The following is a 17,918-nucleotide window of genomic DNA, read 5'->3' as shown; positions in this document are numbered from 1 at the left end:
AAGTGCTTCATACTATGCTCATGTGATCATTGTAAAAGAATTGGGACTTGTTTGTTGTTGCCCCCTCCAACATCAAAATTTGCTATTTTGACTTATTTTGATATTCATTCTCAGAGCAAGCCATATACTTAGTTTCTCCCAGGACCTATACCTCATAAAAGTTCTCTATCCATTGGAATAGAATTCTGAAGAACAAATTACACTCTTTCAGATTACAAAGGAAAAGGAACCGAGTATAATAGAATGGAAAATATTAATTTGAATTGTGTGTGTGTGTGGGAGAAAGTTTAGGACTTTAGTTCGTTGTCAGGATCTTGTGAGCTTATAGGGAAAACTAGATAAGTTTAATTGTGTAAGGGAGCCATTTTATCATTAAAATTCCCTGTGTTTTACAGAGGCAGCAGAGATAAGCTGGAAATAAGCATTGTTTCTTATTACTGAGTGAAAAAACAACAGTTACTTTGTGCAATTATCTTAGTCCAGTGTTTCTTAAACTTTTTTTTCCTTCAGGGCCTCTTCCCACTTTTGAAAATTTATGGACCTCAACGAGCTTTTATTTGTATGAGTTACGTTCACTGATATTTACCACATCAAAAATTAAAATTGACACATTTGCTGATAGTACCACTTCTCACAATTGTATGATGGGAATGTTTGATGTTTTATTTTTCACACGACAAATCATTTTCATTTCATGGACCCTTGAAGGGTTGTTGTGTGATTTCTCCACAGTCCTAAGACCAGTGGTGGGATTCAGCCAGTTTGCACCACTTCAGGAGAATTGGTTGCTAACTTTCTGAGCAGTTTGGTGAACTGATTGTTGGAAGAAATCATTAGGGCAGAGAACCGGTTGTAAAATTATTTGAATCCCACCACTGCCTGCCTACGTAGAATTTTGCCTGCCTCTAGTCCATTTCACTGTGTCTTTGTTAATGATGAGCAATCATTATTTATTTAACATATGGCATATCATATATGGACTAGCAAAATACATTTTAACATTAGATTGGTGTTCAAATGCATATGTCTAGAAGTACAACATCAATTATAGTGATACTGTATAATATCGTATACATAGTATAATCAGATACTGGACCAGTAAATGCCCTCAGCTTACTGCTGGTCATGATGTGAACTACCAAGAAAAAGTTTCAGAGGAAAAAAAATTATGCAATACTTGAAAAAAGCCCAATTGCCAAAAGTTCCTGAAACGGTGAAGACTAAATGAAAGAATATGATGATGGAACTAGTAGAGGCAATTAAAAGAGAAAAGAATAACAAAACACCAGGACCAGATGGATTACCAGTAGAAGTTTAGAAAAATCTAAAAGATACATTAAGCTTATCAATGTTAGAGGTGAATAATGAAGTATTGTTAGAAACTAAGATACCACATAGATGGATGGAAGTAAACATTACCTTAATTCCGAAAGAGGACTCAGATAAAGAATTACAGGCCAATATCCTTATTAAATGCAGATTATAAATTATTTGTTTCAATAATAGTTGAAAGTCTCAAGAGATTTTTAAACAAGTTTATACACTCAGATCAGTGAAGTGCGGTGAGGTTTATGGCTGGTGAGGCAACGGGCAAAAGCGGCACTGCCGCCCCGGCGCTATGTCCGACATAGAGGTGGGACACCATGTCCGACATAGAGGTGGGACACCATGTCCGACATAGAGGTGTCCCGCCTCTATGTCGGACATAGCGCCGGGGCAGCAGGGCGGCTTTTGCCTGCTTTCAAGAGGCAAAAGCTGCCCTGCCGCTAACTTTACTCCAGTCATGTAATGCGTTGATTCTGCTAAAACATTCAATTGCTGTTATTTTACAATGGGTTAATGTTAACAGAAGTATCATCGGCTAAATAAGAAATGTGAGCTATATGTAGAATAATCTGTTCCAAAACACTTGAAGGAACTTCAACTGTTTGCTTAAACAAATTAACAAAAAATCATGTCTCTTTGTGGGATATTGGAAAGATTCCTGACAGCAAGTTAATGTGTCTTAAAACTTCATGGCGACTTCCTGTTTTCCATATATCAAGTAGTGAAATAATCTTTCATTTGCCTAGGGCTGAATAAGATGTATGAACATGAAGCAAAGGGGCTTCATTTGCTATAAAGTATAAATCAAGGGACATTGGTTTGGCTCAATCAACTAATCTATGATTTGTTTTTGGCTTAACCTATTGTATGAACCAGCAATTGAGATCTATAAATTCATAGTTTAGAACTGATCATGATATGTAAACAAGATGTGTTACATTAGTATATTAGGCTAAGTAACCATATATTTTTTCCATTTTTTTTTATTCAAGGGATAAAATACAAAACTCACAGAAAATAACCAAGAACAGAAGAAAACTAAACAGAACAAAATTGTTTGGTGGAGGGGGCATGATTGTGTCCTTGATTTGGCAGATATGCCATCTTAGCAAAACGTTTCAAAAACCAATCCTTAAACCTAAATCATACACACCAATTGCGCGGAGGCTGAGGAAAATGAGACTGGAGACTAGAGCTGCTCATTTTTCCACAACCTGGAGGGACAGAGGAAACGAGGTGAGGCGGCCTCAGATGACAGCCCTTTGGAGGCTTCGCTTCTCGGGTCGAGCCCAGGTGCGTCTGTAACAAGCCATGGTACGTAGTTGCCATCGCAGCGCGGCTGCCTCCGGTGCTCCTGCGGATTGCTGGGTCCTGGAGCCATCAACCTTCCTTTTCCTCCTTTTGCGTGCTCAATCCCCATCCAATGCGGCCGGCGGAGGGGAAGGAGTCTTGGTGGCTGCAGCAGCAGCAACAGCAGCAGAAGTGGCGGCGGCTGGAGCGCAAATCGGGCAGCCAGCTCTGGCTCTCCCTTCCCAAGCAGTTCCCATTGCTGCTGGCGCCAGTTTTGGTGAATCCGGCTGGGTGGCGAAACATGAATGGCAACGGGCCGGCGTGCGCTTTAAAGTGCCGGTATGCCCTCCGGGCCGGTCAACCCGCTGAATGGCCAGCCCGGAAGGCATGCCGGCACTTTAGAGTGCCAGCCAGCTTGGCCGCAACTTAGCAAAACATATTTTGTTGAATGGCAGCCGAGCCGGCCGGCACTTTAAAGTGCTGGCATGCCTTCCGGGCGAGCCATTCAGCATGTCCCGCTGAATGGCCGGCCCAGAAGGCATACCGGCACTTTAAAGTGCCGGCCGGCTCGGCCACCATTCAGCAAAACAAGGCCTGGTTTGTGGCCGGGCAGCACGCTTGCACTTTAAAGTGCATGCTGCCCAGCCACAAACCAGGACATGTTTCGCTCTATGGCGCGCCGAGCGGCATGGCTTTAAAAATAAAAAATAAAATAAAAAAATAAAAAAATAAAAATGAAAAAAAATGAAAATTAAAATAGATGTCCCAGCCCACGTGCCAGCCCGCGTGCCAGCAGAGGCTGGTAAAAAAAACATACACACACATACACATAATAAAAACAAATTACAATTACTTACATTACAAATAAATTGAATTCCTCCTCCCTGCCCCTTCACTCTGACCCACATACCTTCCAGCTGTGTCAAAATGCAAAATTTGGTCTAGCCAGGGCCAGGCAGGCTAGGACAATAGCAGTAATAGCAGTAGACTTATATACCGCTTCATAGGCCTTTCAGGCCTCTCTAAGCGGTTTACAGAGAGTCAGCATATTGCCCCCAACAATCTGGGTCCTCATTTTACCCACCTCGGAAGGATGGAAGGCTGAGTCAACCCTGAGCCGGTGAGATTTGAACCGCTGACCTGCTGATCTAGCAGTAGCCTGCAGTGCTGCATTTAACCACTGCGCCACCTTGGCTCTAGGGACAGTTGCTCTAAGGATAGTTCTAAGGACTGTCTAAGGACAGTTGCTGCTAGAGTCCCTACGTGGATGACTCTGCTTAAATGTTTTAAAATAGTCTCTAAACAAAGTGCCCTCTATAGGAAGAGGCGGGGAGAATCACGTGCCTCATTTGAATAAGGAATATTTTGCTTTTTAACCCTTGGTTAACTCTTAAAAGGCGAAAATTCCTTATGCAAAGGAGGCGCATAGTTCCCTAGCCTCCTCCTACAGATAGAACTAAGCAGACTTAGAGTCACTGTGATTTGGATTCGGGGAGCAACTACCTTGGCCTTTTTAATTATTTTAAAAATTATTTCCTTTTCCTCAGGAGACTGGTGAGGCCCCGCCTCCCCTGCCTCTAGTGACTGCACGTCACTGACTCGGATATAAATGGCTTTCTATCAAAAAGACAAATTAAAAATGTGAGAATTATCTTAGACCACTTTGGAGTATTATAAACACATTCCGAAAAACAATTGGTGTTGAGTGGTTCTAGATGCCCAGAGGAGTATTTGATAACGTACACTAGTAATTCATTATGCAACAATTAAAATGTTTGGACTTTGAGGAAAATTTTATAAATACGATCAAGACAATGTACTGTATTTTTCCGAGTATAAGACGCACCTTTCCCCCCCAAAAAGGGGGAGAAATCTGGGTGCATCTTATACACTGAATACAGCATTTTGGCCTCCTGAAACCCTGACCCTTCACAAAAATGAATGTGCAGAGGTTTGGGAGGCCTGCAAAGTGCTCCTGGGGGCTGGGGAGGGCAAAAACGAGTGAAAAATTGCCCGGTTTTTTTCTCATTTCCACCCCCTCCCAGTCCCAAGGAGCACTCTACAAGCCTCCCAAAGGCTATGCATGCCCTGTTTTTTGCAAAAATTGGCTGTTTTTTGCTCATTTTTGCCCACCCAACCCTTGGAGCACTTTGCAGGCCTCTCAAACTCTCTGCATCCCTGTTTTTCACAAAAAATGAGGCCTGCAGAGAGTTTGGGAGGCTTCCAAACTGCAAAAACTTTTTAAAAAAATTACCTCTTCAAAATCTTGGTGCATCTTATATTCTGAAAAATATGGTATGCAGCTCAAGGGGCAAAAGTGATTTTGAATGGGAGCATGACAGGGAATTTTTATATAAAAAAAGACACTAGACAAGGAAGTCCATTGTCACCACTATTACTTATATTGACATTGGAAGTGTTAATTAGAACATTAGGCAGGATCCAGAAATAAAAGGGATGGAAATAAAATATAAGTTACAAACATTTGCAGATGACCTGATATTCATCTTAGAAGAACCATTAGAAATCGGCCCCAAACTAATAAGAAAAATAGAAGAATATGGAGAAGTTGCAGGACTGAAAATAAATGAATAAAAAAACCAAAATAGTAGTTAAAAACTTTACAGAGAAACAGAAAAATGAACTGACAAGAAAATAGATCTGATAGTAAAGATGGTGAAATATTTAGGAATTTACTTAACAGCACGATGCACAACAGTTAAAGAAGATAACTACATGAAGTTAATGCAACAAATTAAATTGGATTTGAAGAAATGGAAGACCTTACAACCATCAATGGTAGGAAGAATAGCTACTATAAAAATGAATATATTGCCAAAGCTATTCTTTTATTTCAAAGATTAGAGAAAAAATATTTTGAAGAACTGAATAAAATAATTTTGAAATATATCTGACAAGGGAAAGAGCAAGAATAAGATTGAAAATGCCACAGGAGTCTTAAAGCAATGGTGGGGTTTGAGTTATCGTACTGGGAGCTGTATTACCAGGCATCTGTACTTATGTGAGTGAAAGAATGGATAAACCTGAGGCATAGAAGATTACTGTTGCTGGAGGGACATGATTTACAATTAGGTTGGCTTGCCTTTTGTGGTACGGAAAAGAAACGCAGTACATGGATATTTTCAAAGACACTATGTGAGGAATGCCGTATTCTTAGTATGGGAAAAAGTTATAACTTTTAAATGAGGAAGGAGAACTTAAAACCAGGCAGGAATTGCAAAACCAAGGGGTGGATTCAGCATGGTGGCCACACCTGCAAATACAGTCTAGATATGAGAAAGATGTCAAGACATAAAGAACCAACAGCACTTGATCGGATACTATTAGGGACAGATGAAAAACTAATAAAGAAACGATATAGTTACTTATTAAGCATTAAAATGGAAGATGAACAAGTGAAAGAAACAATGATAATATGGGCAAATTATTTTGGGCTATACTATAGAACTAGACAAATGGCAAAAACTTTGGGATAGGAAGTATAAAATGACAATGGCCACCTCATATAAGGAAACCTATAAAAGGTGGCATTTGCCACCAGCAAGGCTAGCAAAGATGTCTAAAAATATGTCTGCCAAATATTGGAAATGTAATCAGGCTCCAGGTACTTATTATCACATGTGGTGGACATGTGCGAAGGCAAAAAAATTCTGGAGGAAAATACACATGTGGTTAGAAAAGATAATTAAGCAATATATAGATCTAAAGCCAGAAATATTCTTGTTAGGCATACTACCAGAAAGCTACAATAAAAGGGATACATATTTAATACATGTGTTTACAGCAGCAAGAATTGTATTTACACAATATTGGAAAAATATGAAAATATAATTCGTTAAATATTAAATTGTGCAGAGATGGATAGACTGACTTTAAAAATAAAACATAAAGCAGATACAGAATATTACTCAACATGAGATATGTTTTGCCAGTGGTAAGATATAAGAGGAAGAAATTAGAAGAAGATTATTACTGTATATAAGTAAAAAATGAATTATATGACTATAAATATAAATAAATTAACATGATTTTTGTTATTATAATTATGATTCTCACTGTTACTATTATTGTCAAAACATTTGTTATTTCTCCATATATAGCTAAAATATAAAAATAAATGGATTTGCTTTGGGGAGACCATGATATGTAATTCTCGTTTTACATCCATCCAATAGTTGTGTATCTAATGAGACTCACCTTCAGCCATCCATCTATGCTGAGTCAGCCACCATCCTGGGAAAAAAAATGATTCCATTAGTGTCAAAATACCTGACCAGTAGAAATTGACACGGCCCCATGTCTCCATCCCTACTGCCCCCATCTTCTGTTTACTGATAATACCAACCCAAGAACAGATTGAAAATGAGCCTCATGCTGGGATTTTTGTAGGCAGCAGAACTTCTGGCTCCCTAGGTCTTCTGAGTTGTCCTGTCCTGTCGCTCAGAGGAACAGATTGATGTTGAAATACAGCAGGAATTATGGAAAAGATCTTCTCCTGCACCCCCCCCCTGAAAGCAGCTTAATTCAGACAAACGTTTTCTTGTTCTGCCTGATGATTCTCTAAACTTCCAGTTGTGAAAGAAAGAAAATAGAGGAAATGACAACAATCTATGGGTGTGTTGAAATGGAGGAACTGAAGAATCATTTGCAGGAGACCCAGAGTTTTAAGGCTCTGAGACATTCTCTTTGAAGTGGGGGGACAAGGAAACCCCCCCCAAGGTCCAGAAGGGCATTATCAAGTTTTTTCTCACATTGCCTAGCAGATGGAAAAAATAGAGCTAGAATCATAGAGTTGGAAGGGGCCTTGAAGGTCTTCTAGTCCAACACCTTGTCCGAAGTAGGACCATCCCGTACAAGTGGATATCAAATCTTTTCTTGAAAACCTCCAGTGATGGAGAACCCACAACTCCAGGAGACAAGCTGTTCCATTGATTGATTATCATTTTGGGGAAATTTGTCTTTAGCTCCAGGTTAGATTTCTCTTTGATCAGCTTCCACTCATTGCTTTTTGCTCTACCCTCAGGTGCTTTGGAGAATAAGTTGATCCAATCTTCTCCATGAAAATCCCTCAGGTGCTGGAAAACACGTATCATGTCGCTCCCACTCTCTTTAGCCTTCTCTTCGATAGGCGGAACACACCTAGTTCCTTTAGCCATTAATCATATAACTTAGCCTCCAGACCCCTTATCATTTCTGTTGCTTTTCTCTGTACTCTTTTTAGGGCCTCAGCATCTTTTTTGTATCTTGGTGGCCAGAGCTAGACACAGTATTCCAATTGTGGCTTCACTAGTGCAGTAAAAATACCATGAGCAAAAGCACTTAGACTTATTTACCGCTTCACAGTGCTTTGCAGCCCTCTCTAAGTGGTTTACAGATTTAGCATATTGCCCCAACAATCTGGGTTCTCATTTTACCGGTCTCGGAAGGATGGAAGGCTGAGTCAACCTTGAGCCAGTCAGATTGAACTCTTGACCGTGGGCAGAGTCAGCCTGTAATACTGCATTCTAACCACTGCGCCACCACGGCTCATAGAGGAAGTGACATGGAATCACTTTTGCAGTGCGTGATCTTGATGGTATCCCTCTGTTAATGCAGCCCAGGATGGCATTGGCTTTTTTGGCAGCTGCAGCATACTCCTGGCTTATATTTAAGAGGTTGTCTACTAGGCTAGGGCCCCAAGATCCCTCTTACAGCTCTTGAGCCAGGTACCACTTATTCTATACCTCTGAGTTTGGTTGGTGCGATGGAAGGAGGATTGGGAGAATTTTGTATTGTAAAACCAACATCCAATCCACTTCTCTCTCTCTCTCAGTTTGCTTGTATCCAAGGAACTGTCTTCTCCCAGTTGTCTCCACTTGTCCCATTTGGTCAGACGGGTTGGACATGTTGCAGGTCCCATCAGCCAAGAAATGTTAACTGGTGGGGACCAGGAGACGAACCTTCTCTGCCATATTCCCTGCCCTCTAGAATATTTTCCCTTCTGCTATTTGGATCACCCTGTTTGCCTTCCATAAGACTATGAAGACTTGGTTGCTTGCCCAGGATTGGAGCCCAGAGTGTGTTAAGGGCCCTGTTTATGGATTGAATTAACATCCATATTAATGACACTACTTGGTGTCATTTTTAAAAAAATGATTAATTTAATCCAATTTTAATATTGCCTATTACACTTGCACACACCTGGAGAATTTACAAACAAAACAGTAAAATGATATAAAAGCTATAGTTAAAAATAAGTGTGCTACACAAAAGTGCATTTTGTATCGTTCAGTTTTTATGTTTTACTAGCTGTACCCGGCCATGCGTTGCTGTGGCTCAGTCTGGTTAAATGGAAAAGAAAGAAAAGAGAAAGTGCAAGTTTCTAATGTGTTTAATTTCAAAATGCTTGTGGGTATCCAATATGTTTTTGTTGTTCCATTGTCTGTGCATTGAGCACTTGAGCTTGTATGTTGGGTGAGATAGAATATTCCATGAAAATCATCCTGGCTCTTGCAGGAGATGGTGACATCTTTTCCCAAAGCAACCATCCCACTGAAGTTGGTAGATGTCAAAGGTGTGGAATGATTTTGACCTGGACAAGACAAATAATTATTATTATTGATCAAATGTGGAAGGTGGAGCATCTGTTTATCCTCAGAAATGGAACAACTAAAGGCAAAATCAGGACTCTTTCTGTGTTTGGAAGCATATTTTTCTTTACGAAGAGTGGCCAGTTCTTTTTGGAAGAAATGATTCCCATCAGGAGCACTTAACCAGAGAATAGACCAGCAATAATATCCATTTTGTTCCTATATATTACCATTACTGCATATCACCAACCACTAGTTTATTCAATATTTTATATTTAATATTTTCTAGTTCTGCTTCTGTGTATTTATTATGTATTCCATTTATTATTTATTCTAGGACATTATACATAGATTGCAACATTAAGAGGTTTTTAAAAAAAATATAACCTATGCCAGTGATGGCTACCTTTTTGTTGTTGCGTGCCGAAAGCACTCGCCTGCGTGCCCATTCACCCACAACCAGAATGCAATGTGTGCTCTGCCCCCTGTGCATGCACAGGGACCTGGATGGCCTCCTGCACCAACCTAAAAGCCAAAACGTGGCAAAGAGGGGGGGCGCACGTTCCCATGCCCCTACACCCCATTTTGGGTCTGAAAGTCCTCTGAACCTAACCCAAAACGGGTCACAGGGGTGCTGCACAAAGCCCCAAAATGTGATGCAAGCAGCCCCTCATGCATGCACCCTTCCCCCATGCATTCACATGCCGTCCCCCGCATGCACCCCATCCCACATGCATTCATGGCAGAGACCCAAAGATCAGTTGGCCAATGGGAGGCACACTTGCATGGAAGGTGGAGCTGGGCTGGGACGATGGCTGGGGTGCCTACAGAGGGAGCTCTGCGTGCCACCTGTGGCATATATGCCATAGGTTCCCCATTACGGACCGATGCCCAACTTCTGTCATTGGTCAAAACCAGGCATTTGGCTTTGAAATGTTTTGCACACCTGTCATTTACTCTCCTTGAAAAAAAAAATCTCTTTGGAAGGAAACAACCTCAGGACAGGTTTCTATAAGGAATTATGTCTTCATGCTTAGCCTCTTAAAAAGCGCCCTCTACAGGAGGAGGCAGGAGAACGACGTGTCTCACCTATGTCAGGAATTTTTTGGCTTTTAACTCTTGCTTAACTCTGCTTGAGTGATCATAAAACACCTAAAGTCAGACTGGCTGGTTGCTAACAGTGGAGAGGTGGCACGGGGCTGGATCCAGGCGGTTATTACCGCCTCTCTTCAGGAGGGGCACTTCCCCGCCGCACTTAAAGTGGCGGTGGTGAGACCCCTCCTGAAGAAACCATCTTTGGATCCAGCCGTCCTTAACAACTACCGTCCAGTCTCCAACCTTCCCTTTGTTGGGAAGGTTGTTGAGAAGGTGGTGGCCTCCCAGCTTCAGCGGTCCTTGGAGGAAACCAGCTACCTAGACCCATTCCAGTCCGGCTTCAGACCTGGTTACAGCACAGAAACCGCTTTGGTCGCATTGACCGATGATCTCTGGAGAGCCAGGGATGGAGGCCATGCCTCCATCTTAGTTCTCCTTGATCTCTCGGCGGCTTTCGATACCATCGACCATGGTATCCTTCTGCGACGACTGCGGGAGGTGGGAGTGGGTGGCACTGTTTTGCAGTGGTTCTCCTCCTACCTCTCGGACAGGTCGCAGTTGGTGTTGGTTGGGGGGCAGAGATCGACCCCTAGGCCCCTAACATATGGGGTGCCGCAGGGGTTGGTCCTGTCCCCCCTACTATTTAACATCTACATGAAACCGCTGGGCGAGATCATTCGGAGGCATGGGATAAGATACCACCAATACGCGGACGATACGCAGTTGTATCTGTCCACCCCATGCCAACTCAATGAAGCGGTGGACGTGATGAACCGGGGTCTGGAAGCCGTTAGGGACTGGATGAGGGCTAACAAGCTTGTACTCAACCCGGAAAAGACCGAGTGGCTGTTGTGTTTTCCTCCCAATAATTTGGCCAATATTCCATCACTCAGGCTGGGGGGTCAAATATTACACCCCTCAGACAGGGTTCGCAACTTGGGAGTCCTTCTGGATCCACAGCTGACTTTTGATTACCACCTGTCGGCTGTGACCAGGGGGGCATTTGCCCAGGTTCGCCTGGTGCGCCAGTTGCGACCCTACCTGAACCGGGAGGCTCTCACAACAGTCACTCGGGCCCTTGTGACCTCTAGGTTGGAATACTGCAATGTGCTCTACATGGGGCTGCCCTTGAAGAGCATCCGGCGACTTCAGCTAGTCCAGAATGCAGCCGCGTGAGTGATTGTGGGTGCACCTCGGTTTGCCCACATAACACCTATCCTCCGCAAGCTGCGCTGGCTACCTGTTGATCTCTGGGTGCGCTTCAAGGTGCTACTTACCACCTACAAAGCCCTTCATGGTAGTGGATCTAGGTACTTGAGAGACCGCCTCCTGCCAATTACCTCCTCACGACCCATTAGATCGCATAGATTGGGCCTCCTCCGAGTTCCATCTGCCAGTCAGTGTCGATTGGCAACTACGCGGAGGAGAGCCTTTTCAGTAGCAGCTCCGACCCTTTGGAACAATCTCCCCGTGGAGATTCGTACCCTCACCACCCTCCAGACCTTCCGCATAGCCCTCAAGACCTGGCTATCCCGTCAGGCCTGGGGTTAAAGAGTATAATCCATCCCCACCCGAATGTTGAATGAATGTTGCTTTACTCTTTTAATTATGTATTGTCCTATATGTCACTGTATGTTTCCCCTTCCTATATAAATTGTAAGCCGCCCTGAGTCCCCTCAGGGAAAAGGGCGGCCTATAAATAAACTTAACCTAACCTAACCTAACCTAGATGAGGCTGCCTCCTCCTGTAGAGGGTGCTTTTTTAAAGGTTTTTTAAAACAGTTAAGCAGAGTCATCCACGGTGACTCTGGCAGCAAGTAGCTCAGCCTGACCTCAGCTCTTGCCTTTTTTCTTTTACATTTTTTTCTTTTCATGATGACAGTGGTGAGGCTCTGCCTCCCCTGCCTCCCTTGACTGCATGTCCCTGGTCTATATGCATATTATCCAAAGAAGCCTGCAAAGAAAAATATTGAAAGCAGTTCAAAATCAGCAAAATTGAGGCCATTTTTTCCCAATTGCATCTGCAAAGGTTTCTATGAGGCTTGCACTCAGCTTTAAATCTGCCTTATTCATTCATCGGACTACATTGCAAAGAGGTTGGGTGCAGCTGTAATTATCCTAACACTTAGTTAACCAAATGACTCCAAACTGGGACAAATGCTTTGCCAGTCTGAGGGGAAAGGAACTGTAGTTGAGTCAGCTAATATTCCTTTTCCTAAAAAATCAGGTGAAAATGCCATCTGGAAACCATTCTCTCTGTCTTTAGGCATAAATAGGCAACAAGGCTATCATTTGCAGTAGGTGGAAAAAAAAATTGCCTAACATCCTTTCCCCCTCAGAAACTCCAGACTCTGGTTGATGTACCTGAAAAGTCTTCTGTTCAAAGGGAAGTCTTAAAAAAGCAAGGCTGATATTTACACATCAGACAGAGTGAAGAGGTGACAATTGGGCTGAAATCATTATAATACCAATTCTGAGTAGCAAAAAATTCACAAATTGAATGATTTGGAGAAGGCACTATTTTTTTTATTATCTGTTCCAGGTAATACTGTGTTTCCAGTGGTGGGATTCAGCCACTTAGCACCACTTCGGGAGAACCAGTTGTTAACTTTCTGAGAAGTTTGATGAACTGGTTGTTGGAAGAAATCATGAGGGCAGAGAACCAGTTGTTAAATTATTTGAATCGCACCATTGTGTGTTTTCCCGAAAATATGACCTACTCAGAAAGTAAGTCCTACCTTGATTTTTACACGTGCACCCAATATAAGCCCTAACCCCCAAATAAGCCCTAGTTAAGACCCTGCCCACTTCAGGGTGCACAGGTAAAATTAAACTAGGGTGGGGATGGGGGGTGGTAGAGCTGCCCTACTATTTACCTTCGGACAGTTGCAGCCAGGCCTCGTACCCCTCGGCCCATTTCTTCTGCTGCAGCCGGCAAGGATTTCCTGAAGGCCTCTATAACTGATAACAGAGCTTCAGATCGATTTGGAGCTCTGTTATCGACTGCAGAAGCCTTCAGAAAGGCCTTGCTGGCTTTGCCAGGTGAAGAAATTCTTGAAGGGCTCTGATAGCAAAAAAGAGCCTGGGGGGTGACATGCGCAAGTGAGGTGAATCAGCGGACAACTTCCTCCCCTGAAAATAAGACCTGGTGCCTTTTCTGGTGGCAAAAGACATAAGACAGGGTCTAATTTTTGGGGAAACATGGTATGATGAACAAATAACAAGGTTATTTTCATTCTGGCTTGATTTTTAGGTTTTAATCCATTCAAATAGCTGGGTGGCTGTCTTCTACAATCCTGGGTTTTCTAGAATTCACTAGGTCTTAATGAAAACTTTTCTGAGCCGGATATCAAATATAAAGTGAGCAGATTTTAAGATGGGTAAAGCGGGACACCATTGACGGGGGGGGGGGCCCTCGGAGCACCTGAGCTGTAAAAAAAAAAAAAAGAGGGCTGTAAAACCATGAAGCCTTACCCCTGCCGCCGCCGCCTCCTCCTCCACCGTGCTTTTGAGGAGCATGGGGCCTTTTTTTCCCTGCTCCTGCCCCCTCCGCTGCCTTCCTACTGTCTCCTGCATCCTTGTGGCTCCTCAAACGCACAGCAGAGGAGGCGACAGAGGCAGGGGTAATGCTTCATGGTGCTTTTATTTACAGCCCTCTCTGAACAGTTTACAGGATGCAAAAAAGCCACTCCCATCACCAGCCTCTCCCAACCGGATCCCTGCCTGCCTCCCCTTGGCTCACCCGGACCAGGTTGCTGATGGCGGCTTGCACTGCATGGCTGCAGGGAGAGCGGCGCCCGAGAGAAGCGGGCAAAAAAAAAACCTTCCAATGGCTGAGCCGTTTGGCCCGGGACCGAGCCTCCTCCTCGCTGCGCTGCCACCACCGAAACCGCCCCCCCACCTGAGGCCGTCGGACAGCTGTCGCAAAAACATTGCACGTCAGCACGCGCAGGAGGGGAGGAAGTCCCACCCCTCATTGGGCGCTGTAAGCGAGCCGAGCGGAGGGAGGGAAACCACTGCCCTCTAAAGGCCACATTGGGAATGATACTTCAGAGAAATAAAAACTTTTTTTTTAACGGCGTCCTTTTTAAAATTGATGATTCGGCGTCTTTTCTTTCTTTTGGAAAATCGGGACTTTTTGAACACACCGTGGGACATGGGACAAATTTTGAAAAATTATGACTGTCCTGCCAAAAGCACCGTAATCAAATAAGAACCTTTTTTCTTCATTACTGATGATGCATTTGACCCCTCCCTCAACCTGGTCATTTTCTACAGAAGGCATGAGAACATCACATACCAGAATCAAAAGCATGTGATTCATTTGCTCCTCTCCATTCCTATGACAAGAAAAGGGGATTCTTTTTTACACCGTGCAAGATTTAAATCCTATCAAGTGGTAGAAAAATGGACCATTTTTGGAAAAAGCTGCAGGTGAGATCTTCTCTTAGAAGAAATGTTGGTTTTAAATTCTTTCTTGGTCAAACCTGCCTGTTTAGCATGGATTTTGTTTTACATTAACTTTAGGCTAAATGGCAGATCAATGTTATCTTGAAGGTTAAAAGATAACTTGGACTGTTTTGAATGAGAACATGTCCCTTTCATCCCAAGCTCAAGTATAAAAAGGAGTATATAGCTAAGATATAAACATAAACAGTTAAGATTTTGATAGAGGAAAATAACTCTGAAAATGTAGCTCAGGGTTGAAGTGAGTGACTGAAAAATCTTGCTTGGCTGCAAAATAGTCAGAAGATCTCCTACGGAGACTTATAGTTTCAATACTTGGAAAAAATAGGTTATAGAACAGTCCTCAACTTATAACCATTCATTTTGGGACTAGTCGACATTACAACAGCATTGGAAAAAGTGACTTGCAACTGATCCTTGTGCTTACAAACCATTGCAGCATCCCCACAGCTACGTGAACAAAATCTGGGCGCTTGGTTACCAGCATGTGTTTATAATGGATAAGCATCCTGGGGTCATGTGACCATCATTTGCTACCTTCTCAGATAGCTCCTGACAAGCAAATATATTGTATATTGTATTTATTTGGTTTGTATGCCACCCACTCTCGGGAGACTCAGGGCGGCTTACAGATAAAAAAGGAAGGGGGGGGGGGGGACATACAAAGAACAAAAACAACATTAAAAATTCCACAACATTCATAACTTAGGATGGGGCTGGATAAATCAACAGCCCCAGGCCTGCCGGAACAGCGAGATCTTAGTCGCTTTGCGGAAGGCTGGAAGGGTAGTAAGGGTCCGGATCTCAACGGGGATATCGTTCCATAGGGCCGGAGCAGCTACAGAGAAAGCCCTCCCCCGAGAAGTCGCCAGCCGACATTGACCAGACGATGAAATCCGGAGGAGGCCTAGTCTCGTGGCACGACAAAACCGCGGTCCACTAAAGCATGCCCGATTAAACCGCGTCGCTGACGTCATCAGCAGCGCGACAACAGCGACCGCGGAGAAAAAAGGGCGCTTTAAAAAGCACTTTGAAAGCAAGCCGATTCAAGTTAAGGTAAGGGTTAGGTTTAGGGTTAGGGTTAGGGTTAGGTTAAGGGTTAGGGTTAGGTTTAGGGTTAGGTTAAGGGTTAGGTTTAGGGTTAGGTTTAGGGTTAGGTTTAGGGTTAGGTTTAGGGGGTTAGGTTTAGGTTTAGGGGTTAATTTTAGCTTTAGCGTTCACAGCGTGCTTTTTTCGTCGCGCTGTCATGACGTCAGGTACGCGGTTTCGTCAAGCGTGCTTTAGTCGAACGCGGTTTTGTGATGGAACCACCTAGTCTGTGCAATCTAATAGGTCTCTGGGAGGTAACTGGCAGGAGGCGGTCTCTCAGGTAACCAGGTCCGATACCATGCAAAGTAAAGTAAATAGTGAAGCCAGATTTGCTTAATGACTGCATGATTCACTTAATAACTGCAGTGTTTTGCTTAGCAACCGGGGCAAAAAGGTTGTAAAATCAGGGACAACTCAATAAATAATTGACTTGCTGGACAATAGGAATTCTGTCTTCCTTCGCAACGGATGGTCAGCATATTGTGATCATAGACTGTATCAGGACAGAAACACATTCAAGGGCTGGGACTTGTAGCTCTCCAAAGGTGAAGAGTAGCTCCTCAAAGGAGGATGCCTTGGCACAAACTGTTTACACTGTTTTGATTACTTGGTAAATTACCAATCCAATCCAGCAGGTGGCCCCCTCCAACTGATTTCAAGTGATTTTGAAAAATGAAATAGGATCAGATTTAAGTAGGGCCTGGATAGGAAAGTAATTCTTCTTTGTCTTTCCTGCACAAACGTCCATCTTTTCCTGCCTTTTGGAAACATCAGAAGCTCCAGTTGCCATGCAAATGTTTGTCCTTATTGCCAATGCCCAAGGATCAGACGGAGAGGTCTATTCTCCTAATTATGTATTCAGACAAAGCTCTGAAGTCGGGTACTAAAAGTTTAATAACAAATATGCATCTACATAAAAGGTAAGGACAGGATTCGTTTTCTGCACATTTCTTCCACAAAGGAAACTTTCTTGGTTTTGCATGTTGTAAACTTGAAATGAGCATCTAAATCTGCAGGAGTTGCAGTCTTGTGAATTGTGAACTCACTGAGGCCTCAGCTATGACTGAGTTCATATACAGTTCTAATTAGGGTCTTTCTTATGTACTGTTTTAAATAATACTGAACAACTAATAAAGTTGAAGTTAAATTAGCAGACGTCATAATATCATAAAAGGCAAAACTAAGTTTGCTATCTTTGGGTCAGATTGGAAGGCACAGTACAGGTAGCTTACAATCACAATTGAGCCCAAAATTATGTTCTTAAGTGAGACATTTATTCAGTGAGTTTTGCCCCATTTCATGACCTTTCTTGCCACGTTTGTTAATCACTGCAGTTGTTAAATTAGTAACAAATTAGTAACAAAATTATTAAAGTCCCCATAGATTTTGCTTGTCAGAAGGTCGCAAAAGGGGAACCCATCACTGACAATGCAAGCGTCATAAATGTGAGTCAGTTGTCAAGGATCCGAATGTAAATCACGTGACTATGGGGATGCTTCAATAGTCATAAGTGTGAAAAACACAATCATAGGTCACCTTTTTTCAGTGCCTTTGTACATTTGAATGGTCACTAAGTGAATTGTTGTAAGTCAAGGACTACCTATAACTCCACCAGTTATTGTTAGCATCTCAGAGGATGCCCCATTGTGTGTTGAAGACTATCTTTTAATTCAATTATTGACTAAGAGTGTATAGGAAGGAACCATCGTTACAGATCAGGAGTAGATTTCGATGTTAACAACTTCCTTCAACTTTGGTTAACGATGGATGGCGAGAGCGATGATGAGTAGTTTTTCACCTATTTTGTTGTTCATATTTCCTTAGTTAAATCAAAGTTCTATCGTTCATTCTTCCATTTTTCAATATCTTCTTGTACAGTTTTAGTATCAATAATGATCATTTACATATTTAGGGTGTTTCTATTCATATTATTTCCAGTTCTTCAATCCATATAATTCTACTATTAATACACATGTTTAGATTAATATATATTTATATCTATTTCCTTAATTACCCATTGCTTAGTTCTAACCTTCCACTGTTATTCATATTTTTATACAT

The 17,918-nt window shown here is 42.6% G+C and overlaps 1 long non-coding RNA gene across 1 annotated transcript; it reads right to left on the bottom strand.

Annotated features, from left to right (window-relative positions):
• Positions 1-8,991: 8,991 nt before the first annotated feature.
• Positions 8,992-14,087, bottom strand: LOC116520429. The gene is made up of 2 exons (XR_004256782.1): positions 14,044-14,087; positions 8,992-9,208 (listed from the first exon to the last, which is right to left on the bottom strand). It is a non-coding gene; the product is annotated as an uncharacterized LOC116520429 (long non-coding RNA).
• Between the last annotated feature and the right edge of the window lie 3,831 nt (positions 14,088-17,918).

This window comes from Thamnophis elegans, chromosome Z (assembly GCF_009769535.1).
Source record: "Thamnophis elegans isolate rThaEle1 chromosome Z, rThaEle1.pri, whole genome shotgun sequence".
Classification (NCBI taxonomy): domain Eukaryota; kingdom Metazoa; phylum Chordata; class Lepidosauria; order Squamata; family Colubridae; genus Thamnophis; species Thamnophis elegans.
The sequence above is the reverse complement of the archived record's forward strand: the minus strand, read 5'-3'. Positions and strand labels throughout refer to the sequence as shown.